Below are 12,895 nucleotides of genomic sequence, written 5' to 3' on the forward strand. Positions count from 1 at the left end.
GATCAAGATTCTGCTTCGGATGCCTTCTTTATGAGTTGAGTGATAAAGAAAATCAACACGGAAAATGCATGATGTAGTATTTGTGTGTAGCAGTATATTTTGTTAAGATAGCCATGTCGCAATTATTCAACCCCTATATAATATTGTTGTTTTTAAAGCCGTCTGACAGTTTTTTTTTGTCCAAAAGTTGAGTTGAAACATTATTAAGCCTTTGGGAAATCTATACTGATCCTTCATTTGCTTCAGCTGTGATGCATATATAAACCCCACCCATGAAGGTATTCAAGGTGAGTTGCAATCATGGGAAAGACAAAGGAGCTTACACAAAAGCTGAGAGAGGAGATTATTTCATCACACCTGAAAGGCCTTTGGTAGAAAAAATGATATTCCAAGAGACACAATTGGGAACATTATAAGGAAGTTTACAACTGATGGAGCAGCTTCAAACATGCCTGGCCATGGAAGAAAGCACAGCATTTCATCAAGGACCCTCAGCAACTTAGTCAGAACAACTCAGATAAACCCCTGTGTGACTGCAAGACACCTACAGGATGACCGGATGAAGGCTGGTACAAGTGCTGCAGTGGCAACTATAAGACGTGCACTGAATAATAAAGGACTTAATGGCCGGCTCCAAGACGCACTCAGCTCTTGACCACAAGCAACATCAAAAGTCGACTAGAATATGCCAGGAGGAATTTGGATAAGCCTACAGAGTTTTGGGTGACAGTTCTATGGACTGATGAAACCAAACTGGAACTGTTTGGACATATGGACCAGCGGTATGTCTGGGGTGTGAAAGGACAGGCTTATGACCAGAAGAATACCATTCCCATATTCCAGCATGGAGGTTGGTCAAAGATGATGTTGGGCTGTTTTTCTGCGGCAGGAACTAGCAATCTTTATTGTGTACATGGCATCATGGATTCACAGAAATACAAGGCCATTTTAAAGAGGAATGTGGACTTTCCAGCAAGACAATGATCCAAAGCAAAATCTCCAAGTCCACCAAAGCCTGGTTGAGAAAAAGATCCTGGAACGTCCTGGAGTTGCATTCACAGTCACCAGATTCAAATTTGAATGAAAATCTTTGGTGGGATTTAAAGAAGGCAGTTGCAGCATGGAAGCCATCAAACATCACTGATCTAGAGGCTTTTGCACTTGAAAAATGGGCAAAGATTCCAATCGAGAGGTGTAAGAAGCTTGTCCGCACTTACCGAAAACATTTTTTAGAAGTTATAAAAGCTAGAGGATGCGCCACAAAGTACTGAAGCTAGGGGCTTGAATAATACTGCACATGCACATGTGTTGAAAGAGTTACATTTTTCATTTGAACTTCAAAGTTAGGTCAACTTCTGTTGTCAAAATAACTAAAATACGCATCAATAAATATCTTTTGTTGTTTGATGAGTTTTTTTTGTCATTTATTGTCATTATCTGTCATCCACATCACTATAATGTCTATTGAGGGGAGGGCGTTGAATATTTGTGATTGCAACTGTACCAGCAAATTTCACAATAAACTCTCACAGAAATACAGCAATTTTCCTGCATTTCCTTTATCTACCACAAAGTGGCGCTGTTGTCTTGTCTGAGCAAACACTGGTGTCCCTCATCGGCTGAAGCTCAGTTTGTGAAAAAGTCGGGATTCCTCACGGTGTTGCTTGCTTTATTTTTTCTCCTCGGCTCTTAATAACACAAGGGTTGAAAAAAATTGCTAAAACACCAAACTGTTCAATATTTCTTGTAATTTAAAAAAAACTGATACCTCATCACGCAACAGTCTTTATAACAGCTTCATTTCATATTCGTCTCTTTTTGAATTTCTTACTATTACTTCATTCATGGTTTGGATAGTGGCGGCGATCAATGACAACTCCTCCTTCCCATGAACGTACAGCTGAGAAGATGAGCCCAGAGTTTTTCATCATCCAACCATGTTTTAATATATTTCTTTATTTGTTATTTCAGTTTTTATTTTTCTTATTTTTCTTCCTTTTTAATTTAAAACTGAGTTTTTCTGTTGAGATATGTGGTACATACGGTTCACAACTATGATAACTAAATAACACATTAAGAAGGAATTAACTGAAAATAACTGTTATAAACAGTGTTGAGGCTGAATATGGTGACAGCGAGGAGAGGGTAACAAGTCTGATTTAAAAGGCAGGATGAGGCTTTGAGGGAAGACCCACTGTACGGTTCAGTGTCTGATCAGGGTGGGAGGACTGGGAGGAGATCAGGTACTTGCTCGTGGAGGATATATAGGTCCGATATATATATATAGAAAGAGAGAGGGTGTGTATACCTTCACTAGACCTAGATGTTTATTTGGATCTGCACCAAATGGCACACATTGATAATTATCAGCCCCCTAAACAATTTTAAATCAACATCGCAATGTTAACGAAAGTGTAAAAAAATCCTGGATCCAACCTCTGATCCAAATCCACACCAAAATGTAACTCTTCCCTGTTGGCTGTGACACTGCATTGGGGATCTTTTTGTGTCTGTTAAACCGCAGTACTCCCTGAGAACCACCACGTGAAGCTATGCTGCGGATCTTTATCTATTCAGTTTGATCATAACATGCTCTTTCCTTCACAGTGATTTTTAGGGTTTGGTTCATTAGGTCACAGTTGTTGTCTGATAGATATGGTAAATGATAAACACAAAGCTAAGGACCGTCTGTCCTCTGCTGCTCTGGATCTTCAGATCACCTGCAGCCCGACTCCTCTGCTGCTCTGGATCTTCAGTCATTTATCCCCACATCAGTTAGACTGCTCCTGCCTCTGGCTGTGGCTCATGACTCACATTCACAATAACAATTAAAATGTTGTACAAAAGTCCTTAATGACTTTGAAGGACTTTTGTCATTACAATTTACTTTTTATGTTTATAATTTTTTTAAGTATTTACTTATTTTATATGTCAGATCAGATAGATCTATCCATCTATCTATCTATCCCTGAAAATCCAATTTAATAATAATCTCATTTCATTATTTATTTTTATTGAATACAATTTCAAACATTATCTATTATTGATTATTTTACTTGAGTAAAATGTGAATCTTCCTCCTGCTTTGCTTTGTTTACATATACCACAGAATGCAATGACGATAACAACGTATATATGGCTGAAAACTAAAAACCTGACAATAACAATATAAAGTGAAATAGTTGAAACACGTATTTCTTTAAAAATGAGTTAATAAGGAGCTTATAAAGAATATGTACCAGATGGAAAAAATAACAGCAAAGCTGTATTTGAGGACTGAAGTTATTTTTGGAAAGATTTAACTTGATATTTAAATCTACCACAATAATACAGAGCTGTCAAAATTAGATGACATTTATATTTTTTCGTCTTTAATAAATTTTATCTGCATGCAAAACTCCAATACCAATAAGGCCTTTTCCCCGGCAGTGTATTAACTGTGTTTAACTGTACTTTATGACAACAGCGGCAGTAAATGTGCCAATGTAAATAAAAATGGGTTTTAAGTTAAAAATGGATATTGAAAACCTACAGTACACCTTGTTTAAATGGCGAAAGACATAATGAAAGACATAAACATGCCAAAATTGGCAGATTCTCTCAAAATAAATTTAGAGTCTGAGCATTTAAACCAAATGAAGTTCTTCTCAGCCATCGTATAAAAGCTGATATCTCCTGGCTGTCCAGAGCTCGACTAAAGGCTGACTTGCTTACAAAGTCCAGGCCCCAAAACTCTGGAATGACTTAACCAGCTGAGAAGCTTCATCTGTCACTAAGTTTAAATCCTTGCTTAAAATGTTCTTTAAAATATAAACTTTATCTGTCTTTGTATCTGAATGTACTTTAATTAAATGTTGTTAAAAAAAAAAAAGTCAGAATCGGGGCTAGCTGTCAAGTAGTTTCTACAATAATTTTGCGGTGGGGTGTTTGCGCATAAGCAAAACACACTTTTGTGTCTGTTTGTTTGAAGCACTTGGTAACTTTGTTAGAAAAGCTGCTTTATAAATAAAGCTTACATTTGATTATTATTAGACATTTGAAGGTAAAAACAATAAAGGTGATTTTTATTTTTTACAGACATGGACAGTGGATTCTCAGACAACATCTGGCAGTATTCAAATCCATAGACTTGTCGAATAAATGGAGATTTACATGAAACAGGCGACTTAAGCACAAGACAGATGTTGAATTATGGTGATGATATGATAATAATGACTCTAACGTTAATAATGATAATGATCCTGAAAAGGTTTTACAAAACTCTGCTATTCAAAATATTACTACACTTCACTTTGTCAGAATTGGAACTTTAAGAAAGACAATGTTTTTTCCGTCAGAGTTATATTTCCTGAGGTACGTTGTTGTAAGACAGTGCGGCGGTGTGTGTCTGTGTGTGTGCGCTGCAGGTACAAAGCAGATGCACAAAGCGAAATATAGCATTATTTATAATTCTGGATGTAATAATGGAGCCGACAAGCATCTCACTGACAGTCATGCCGCTCAAAGAGCGACAGGTTAGTAGATGTGATAGATAGCGTCAATACAAGTGTGATTCATTTACTGCAGGCTCACTGATTTCACCATCAGCAGCTCTATGAGGCAGGTCAGGACAATAAGAACTGTTTACTTTGAATTTATCCTTTTATGTAACTTATCGTTGTCTTATCATGTAATTTGCAAACTGCTACAAAGAACACTAGTGCATAAACACAAAGAGCAAAGACATACATCTCCCTTATGGAGGTCTGCGGATTTTCTAGTCTTCAGTCAAAGTAAAACTCAAAATGAAATGGAACAGACATATGGAATTATTCCAGAAGCAGTATCAGTACATCCAGGCAGGTATCAGACTCCTAAATGTTATGTATCAAGCCGACTCTAGACTCATCATTATCTTCTAATTAGCAGCACATTTTGTCTGGGCCTCCTGCACTCGTCATCCAGCTCATCCACACACACACTCTCTCTCTCTGGGTCTCTGCGGGTTAAAGTGTCTTTGAAGTTGGAGATAATTATCCATGCTAGTGGGTAATTAACAGTGTCCAGCTCATAAACAAATACATTTCCTCTGCACACACACCATTAATGCAGCCGACACAACTGGAACAACGTGTTTCTGTAAAAAGCGGAAAACCAGCTGGAGGTGTCAGCAGTGTCCGACTGAATCACATTCTGAATCCACACTGATGGGCCCCCGATGGAAAATGCATTTTAAATGTGATTATTATTCTAATGCTTTACAAGTTAATATTTTGATTATTTCATATAATTAGAGATGTAGATATATAATTTTTTCCTTGGAATGGTTTCTTCATTTGTCAGCAGGATTACACGAAAAGTACTGAACTGAATAGCACCAAAGTATGGAGGGGACATTAAGATTCTGGGGAAATTATTTTCTGGTGATCAGATCAGAACAGTTGAAAACTATCTAAAAATTCTTTGAAATTATACATTTCTTGAAAACTGTGCTTCACTGTATTAAACTGCCAGCAGCTTCACCTGTAAAATACTGTCTTTTTAACAACTTCTTACAAAATTTTTGAATTAAGTTGAATTAGTGGAATTAAATGTGCAATGCTTCACTGTATATTTTCAGTATGTATTTTAATCTACCAATTGTATCTGTAATTATTACTATTCATTTTATAACTAAAAACAACAATAAGTAACAAGTGCAACACAAGCAAAACTTTAACTGAACCCTTCTTTTCTTTACATATCCTTATTTACCGTTTTAACTTTGTTTTGTGAGAGAGGAACATCAAACTGTTTCTTTTATTTGAACCTGCTGCAGAACATCAGCAGTCCAATCTAAATGACTGTATCACAGTAAAGCTTCAAAACAATGCAATTATGCAAACATTTTTTGAAAGATGTAAAATTTGAATTCCACCTGTTAGAAAATGTAGTTTTTTGTTATTGGGTAAATTAATACGTGTTTTAGGAAATACAGAAAGTTTGTATTCACTGATGTTGCCTTCATTTTCCACATCTTCCCACTCTTCTTGCTTTGCACAGGCTCCTGGCTTGCTGCGTGCGTCTCTCAGGATTAATGTCAATGCAGGTTCTGAAAAACAATGCAGAACAACTAACGTATTATTTCAGGCCACGTGACATATCAGACAGGAGCCGCTTCATTACAGTGTAGTGGCGCAGAATATTGAACCATGATTGTCTCATCATACCAGTGATCAAGTTAAAATAGAAGAGCATGATGGAAAGGAAATATTATTATTGTTATCAGAGGTAGCAGTATTGTTTGAAATTGGCTGTTGGCCATTGACGATGTCTGAAGAAAAGAAAAGTCAAGCTGTGTGGTCCAGTATGTTTGAATCCCAGTGTTCCTGCTGCATCAGGTGGATACTGACGGTTGAAACTCTAGTAGGAAGAGAAGAAGCAAGCACAAGCACAAAGGAGGTTCCTTCACATAGCACCTGGTTTGTCTGCGTCAACACAATATTGAATAGAAACAGCGAAAATAATGGGATTGTTCTCTTCTGATAAACTTTGTTCGTGTGACAAAATATTAATACAACTTGAAATTTGAGTCTGGCAACAGGTAAAAGACAATATTACAGTTATTTAATAAGACTATGTGACCAAAACTGTCAATAAAACATAAACATTCATTAATAAGTTTAATGTGTTTTTTGCTATTTTTTATTGTTCTGCATTGTTGAACGTCATAAATACTTTAGATACAATTTGCTTTTAAGTAAGAGTCAAGTAAGAGGGAATATCTGGGAAACTTCAGTGGGTCAAAGTGTCCACAGTTTCTATTCCGACCACAATCAAAAGCTCTCAAATGGTGTTGTCTTTCAAAATAGACATCTTCATCTGGCACCACTCTTCAGCCTGAGATATTTCTTTTCCTTTTCTTATTTTCAGTTTTGCCTCACCGTCGCCCACTCGCTCGCAATGACTCCTCTGGAGGAGCTCCTGCTTTTTTATCACATTGGCTCATTAGGACATTATCTAGAGATTGTATTAGGGTGCTGACAGATGAAACTCCTGAGAAAGTCCTGAGTGTCTCGGAAATTTGCGTTCTCACATGCAGCCCCTCCTGATAATGTCAGTGCCTATCTTAAAGCAGCTGAAGACACAGATTATTAACACTAAACATAAACTTATACATGTGGGTTGCCTAGATTAATGCGTACAGCTGAAATGAAATCTGTTCCTATTAGGCTAAACACTGGCAGTCACTTAATCCCAGAAACAGAAGTTTGGATATCCCTCACCTGAGTGAAGCATCTGCAGAGAAAAGCTGCGGCAATAGACGGCCTGTTACATAAATCTGTCAACACCACGCTGCTTGTGGGACAAAACAAGACCTCTGATAAACATATTTGAGTGCAGAGCTGCAGTCCGACATCAAAACAAAACATCTCTCCAACAAGTGGTTGCTGGGTTTGGGAGAATCTTAAAAACATCTGTCATGGTGAATATTAATGCATGGTGGCTGGTCACCCTTTCAAGTTTTAACGCTGTTAGCAACAGAGCTCTCTCTGTTGAAAACGCCACGTGTGAGGTAATTCCACATCAATTATGCCTTTGCAATCAATAGAAACCAGTTTTCTCAGGTCAAGTTCTGTCGTTGTTGATTGGACGGAGTAAACAAAAAGATTTTGGTCTAACAGAAGGGACGTTGGCTAACTCAGGAGCTGCTGTGACGGTGGTTAAAGCTTCAGTGTTTGTATTGTTTAGGGCTGTGTGAGGGTTCAAATGATCTCTATTTGTGGACTGAGACCAACAGTTAGCGACACAATGTGAACAAAACATACCAAGGCTCCAGATAAATTCACATTGTGTATCTATGAATGATTGACAGAATTTGAACCAAACAAAATCAGATCATCTTCACGGACAAATTCTGAGGTAGATTTCATAATTTTCTTAAAAACATAAATTTCTTTACTTTAACTCTTAACAAAAGACCTCAACCATTCTTAATCCCCCCTACAGCACTGTGATTGGTTTACAGAAGTCGTTTCTCCATTTCGTGATAACAGGGATTCATGGGACTCTCAGCTATTATTTGATGACCCCAGCGGATTCTGTTATAATCCCCATTTAAAATTGTTGTGTTTTGAACATGCTTGTAAATATCACAATACTGATAATCATCAGCTATCCATACGGAACAGAATCCAGTCAGAGGTGTGACTAAGCATTTTTGTGAATTCAGAAAAGATTGCTGTTGAATTTGGAATCAAACATGATGATAACTGAATTTATGTATTTTGACTAAAAAGTAATCACAACTGAACCAAACTTCTAGCTGTGCGTTTTAGTTTCGAGCCCTTTTAGGGGCTGGGAGTCATGTATCATTTTCTTGGGCAAAAATGAACGAGACATTTTTTTCAGAACCATTTAACATGTCTAACACACTTTCTCGTCATGTGTTTCGATTCAGCTCTGTCTAAGAGCCAACTCCCAAAATGAAATGACAGAGGGACTATAATTTTGAACACTCTCTCTCCAAGGTTATCTTGACAATTAAAATTATTCAATCGAAATGTAACATTAAATGCAAATTTGTAGTTGTGTACGATGTTTCTTACTAATGTTAATTATATATAATGTATAATTACATTAAACAATATATATGATATACGTGCACACATACAAATAATAGGCTATATTACTGTATTATAAAAGCCAGAAGGATTGTATATTTTGTATTTGAACAAGTCGGATACAAACTTTTTGAATTTCAAATAAAAATTGAAACCCTTACTACAGGCATGAATAATCTTTAGATGTGCAGGTTGTCCACTTACTTTGCTTACAAGCTATGACTACAGTTGCTTTTTTTAAATAAAAATAAGGGGCAGCAGATAGAGTCAGACACTTGATGTTCATGTCCTCATCTTGCACATCCTGTACGAGTAGAAACCTTCTGTGTATTTCTGTGTGTGTGTGTGTGTGTGTGTGTTGGTCTTCACTCTATTTAGTCCAACCGTTATTATAATTGGAGCCATAATTAGCTGAAAGAGAAAGTTTCAGTCTTCATTAGAACCACCCCCCCCCCCCCCCCCCCCCCCCCATCTTTTAACTACTGTGAGAGCGTGCTGCTGGAGGGGGCTGATTGACAACACACTAATTAACCAATCAAGGATAGCAGGACTATAGCGGGCACCTGTGTGGTCACTCCAACTGCAATTACCGTCTGCCTACTCCCCTGCTTCCTGTTCAACCAATCTGTCGGCCATGGAGAGCCTAATGACCTGCTAATCAGACAAGCGTTCCTGAGTCCATCTTAATGAAAATCAGCGCTGCCCTCCCTCCTCACTGGCACCGTGATGTGGCCGCTGATCATGAAGCCAGTTCTCGACCTTTCATCACCTCAGCTACCTGAGAAGCCACGTGGTGTTGGGGAATATTGAAGAGTAGAGATTATATCCTGAAGAGCCTGCTGGACTTAATTCTCTCCACGGAAGGAGAAGTGAGTCGGTGAAGGACGATGGCAAAATGAAAAACCTGCTGCCCCTCTCATCTCTCGATCCCCAGGTCATTATTGGATGTGATTGGATGAAGCTGCCAGGTACACCTGTCTGTCGTGATGCTCGGTGACAGCTTCACACCAGGGGAAACGTCATAGTTCCATAATGGCCAAATCTGGTCCATTAAATTGAAAGTACAAAAATAAGTTAAGCCCTACCGGGATGGACTTCTATCTCCATGATTTTTATCTGCCCAAGTCAGTATAACTGCAACATAAGTTGATAACTTAATTTCATTCAATAACATTTATAACTGCACTTAACTTCTGTTGTTTGGCTAAATCACTGGTCCTCCTGTAATTGAACCCTTGTGTGGAGTTCATATTTTTGTTAACCAAACTGTCCTGATGGCAGTAGCTAATCTTTCATTTTTGTTTTCAAAACAAATACTCCTGGAAATAATCTAAAAGTTTTCCACTGACATTCTAGAAAGAATAAGTTATCTGCTAGATTCTGCATCCCACAGAGATTCTGTGGATGCCCCTTTGGATCTGAAAACTCTAGCACGGATAAGAAGCTCAAAGTATGCATGCAAACGGTCTTGGTCCATCTCCTTCCAACTGCATTCAGAAACATACAGCCCCTCCAAATGAGTGTAGTCCAGAATGATTTTCTGTATGGCATACAGGATGAAAAGTTCAAAAGAAGACTTGATGTCCGGCACATGAGTGACCAACATCTATTATTGTCCCTTGTGGCATCCTTATCACATAGGCAGGCATGTCGGGTGGCTCATTTCTTCGGCTAAAAGACCATTCAATGTCACAATTTTTTGACATCCATATATCCCCTTGCTGGCAGCTGATGGCCTGGTCCTGTGGCTGGATGCTGACAGGCTTTATTTGACGCCGGCTGATGGTCAATCTCATCCTCTACTTCAAACCCACTGTCAGACTCTGAATTGACAGAAAAGTAATCCCTATTTTCTGAAAACGCTTCTCTTCGCCATCTTCCAAAGCTTCTATCTCTTCAAAAGTAATTTCTAAGGCCATCTGAGCAGAGGATATGTTTTGCCATCTTGATAATTTATGATAAGGAGCCACACAGGCAAAGCTATTTATTTGTCGTACCCCAACCCGAGTGTGAGAATATGTAGTTCCTGAAAAATAGCTCTAGTAACAACTCGTATAATCCCTGAATGTTATGTGAGAACCCAGCATGAGACCCTCTTCAGGATTCACCACAAGCGAGTCGGTGTGTTGATAGATTTTCTTACATTTGGAAAACGCAAAAATGGAAAAAAAAATAAAATAATGCCAATGTCTGCAGAGTCAAAGACATTGAAGGCAAAAACAGATATGCAAGAGAGAGCGAGTTAACTGGTTTATCAGATCTTTTAAGTCATCAATCAGCTTTAGAATGGTGCTGAAGAGGTTTGGATTTGACCACCTTTTTTTTATCCAGCATTCTGTTGTGAAACTGCTCTTACATTTTGGGCAAACTTTACCACACCTGGGTAATGCATGCACGCATCCACACACACACGCACACACACACACAAAGTCTACAGTGTTTTTGGGTGACAATGATCAACGGGGAGTTACAGCCGAACACCCTGCTATCATATCTAATGGGATATAGGACTCTGTGTGTGTGTTGCAGGGAAACTGACAGTATATTTTGCAGGAGGTATAAATATTTTATGGAGTGAACTCATTAGACGCTCGGCCTCTCATGGGCTCAGAGGAGAGTTTGTTTTGTTCCACATTATTTGCGTGATGAATTATACATCTCTGGGAGTTAACAATATGAAAACAACACAGCTACAATTAGAGAGAGGAGGGTGGAGCCTATATTTACACTGCACACATCAAAAAGCTGCCTGGCCCACTTCAATGTCCACCATGCACAGCTCACTTCCTATCTATAAAGGACTGTATTGTAACAATAATACCAAAAATCATTATTATAAAAACAATATAATAGAAAGCCCTCTTCTGAGAACGATTCTTATTTGAAAAGGAGGCCAACACTCTGGTTCATTTTTGTTAGATACTTTAAACTTTGATGCTCCTCTCCATTAATCCATGTGAGACACTGTCTTTTCTAATCAGTGTTATAAATAATGTTATATTGTTTACTTTCTCTGTTGCACGCAACATGTATTGCACTTCTGTCCGGCCTGGGAGAGGGATCCCTCACTTGTGACTCTAAGGTTTTTGATTTTTGTTAAAAGAGTTTATTTTGTTGGTTTTGCCATATGAGGCGAAATTATTTGTGAAAATGGGCGATACAAGTAATAATTAAAATATTGATAATACTTATTTATACAGCACCTTTCAAAAAGTTACAAAGTCCTAGAGCTGTTCAAGAACTGAAATTTAATTTCAACATAATAAGGGAGACAAGATGATTTAAAAAAACTAAAATACTACCAGTAAAATATAAGCCATATTAAAAGTAAGTCTTATGATTTTGCCTGAGATCTCCAGGCAGGGGGTTCCAAAGATTTGGGATCTGGATAGTAAAGGCCTGGTCACATTCAATGACTTTTGGAATTTTGGAACTGTTGGCAGGTCCGTCTTGGAGGATCGCAGGCAGCAGCAGAATGTAGGGGGGTTACCAAGTCATATATATAGAGTCTGGCATTTCATTAATTTATAAATACATTTCTTTTATATTATATATAACTCACAGGTAATGGAGGGCAGTTAGGGTTAGTGAAATGCTTTTCTTAGTGCATGTGAAAAGCCATAGCAGCAGCATTTTGAATAAAACTATATTGATTTGTTGACAGATAGATGCACAGATAGAGTTTGATGTCATGAAATCAAACCAAAAATATAAATTGCTGTTGTTATTTCTTTATGGAAGGACAAGACAATATGAGACCTATATTTGTAATCATTTAAAGCAAGACAATTCAAAAACATTCTGTTAATTTTTGTCAGTTAAGATCATCAGAAAAGCAACACATTGAAGAAAGAGCGTTTTCACTATAGTTTTTCTTTTCTTTATGTACCTTTAACAGTGTGACTGGGGGAGGAGGGGGGGGGGGTGGTAACTGTGGGGTTGTCTCCAATCTCCACCAGCTCTATTACGGAGCTGACAGGGCTGTGAATGGGATGGAGGCCCTGTGGCCTCGGAGCAATCACCATGGCCATTTCACACCCTGCTGATCCCCTCATCTGCTGCAGACATGAGAGAGGGGCTCCGAGGGCCCCGGAGGCCCCTGATGAAGTCCTGACCTCGCTCTCCACAACTCAGGCTTAAAAAAAAATATAAAAGGAAATACTCCTCCTGATTAAAGTGAAGACAGCTGCTAAAGCTAGTCAACGGACAAAGTGAAAAGTTTTTTCCAAGATTAGAAGCGCGATGAAAAGGTGACTCTGAAGTCTGACTTCAGGCAATGAATTTACTACGAAAAATCTAATTTTTTTTTATTC

Source organism: Platichthys flesus, chromosome 6 (assembly GCF_949316205.1).
Source record: "Platichthys flesus chromosome 6, fPlaFle2.1, whole genome shotgun sequence".
Classification (NCBI taxonomy): Eukaryota; Metazoa; Chordata; class Actinopteri; order Pleuronectiformes; family Pleuronectidae; genus Platichthys; species Platichthys flesus.